The 1408-nt window shown below is 36.5% G+C and overlaps 1 protein-coding gene across 1 annotated transcript in view; it reads right to left on the reverse strand.

The window, feature by feature from the left end:
* DOCK3 (dedicator of cytokinesis 3) overlaps positions 1–1408 on the reverse strand; it is a 716589-nt gene that overhangs the window by 155342 nt on the left and 559839 nt on the right. The window lies entirely within an intron of this gene.

Here is a 1408-nt window from a genome sequence, read left to right on the forward strand (position 1 = left end):
GCTTTCTGGTATCATTCAATAATTTTCCCAGAGAATCCTTCAATAAAGAAAGTCAAGGCTTAACTTTTTCTTCAGTTCCCCCAGTTTGAGAAATGCTGAGCATGTTCTTCCCTTTTGGTTTTCTGACTCCAGATCTTTGCACATTTCATTGTAATATTTGACTTTGTCTTCTCGAGCTGACCGCTGCTATTCAAATCCAACATTTTATTTTCAACAAAGACCATGAAAGTTAAAACAAAGAAGGTTACATAAAAGAAGTTATAAAATGATTGAGTCCCTGTTAGGAGAAACATGGTGCTATGTAAATTTGATAGCTATTGTCAAGAGTATGCAAAGTCTCATAAACTTTTAAATAGTGCTTCTAATTTAATCAAGCAATTAGTTTTTCAATTTAGAAAACAAAATCCTTCTAATGCATCTGTATTTATACAGACAATTAGACAGAAATTATTTAAATAGACCTTAAAAAAAAGAAAGAGGATAAAGGGAAGGAATAAGTTGAGGCAAGATGAAAGCTGCTTTGCAAATAAAAAAATGTTCTATTCTAGTTCCAGAATGATTGATATTGGTAGTCTAATCACTGATTCTCATTAGTGACAGACTCTTTTGGAGATGCTAACACTGAATAAAACAGAACAGGAAGTGATACTAACTTTCATCTTTTTTAAAGCTGGGTGTATAATCTTTGTTTATACATAGTCTTCATGATGTGACAAGTACTGTAACACTTCTGTTTACTCTGTATTTAAATTGAAATTCAAGTTACTTATCAAAGCACATGAAATCCATTGTAAGAACAGCAGAAATTGTATTTTAGTCAGCAGTAATTAGGCAAGGTTATCACAAAAAAGAAAGAGTAGAGAGTGCATGTGCAGGATAATAAACATCTGTAGGGAATTGAACTTTACAATGGTTGCCTTACAGCATCAACCCATCCAGGTGCTATATGATCAGTAACTGTAAAAACAACACAAAGTGGCTACTACAAGAACAAGTAAGTTGTTTGCTGGGAATCCATCAATGCAAGCAATCAAGTCCCTTCAGGGCAAACCCCTCTCCCAAGACTGAAACTCCAAGGGAACACATGAGCAGGCATGTAAGATTACTGGTGACCACATTGGTCTACTGGTGAGTGGAAGAGGGGGAAAAGAAGCAATAAAGATATGAGCTAGTTCAACCACGTTCCATATACTCTTGTCGATCTGGAGATGAGAGAGAGAAGAGGAAGGGATAATTGGTCTGAAGTGTGGTGACATGGGGGACTCCTGAGTTCCTGGACTAGGACATAGTCATGGAGGGCTAGAGCTAAGAGTAAAGCATCCAGACAGTATGAAGTAAGGGGAGATGCATAAGAACGCTCAAACTTGTAGATAATACCCATTTGAGCTAGCCTTGATGGCTTGATGAT

Source organism: Chrysochloris asiatica, unplaced genomic scaffold (genome assembly GCF_000296735.1).
Source record: "Chrysochloris asiatica unplaced genomic scaffold, ChrAsi1.0 scaffold00246, whole genome shotgun sequence".
Taxonomy (NCBI): Eukaryota; Metazoa; Chordata; class Mammalia; order Afrosoricida; family Chrysochloridae; genus Chrysochloris; species Chrysochloris asiatica.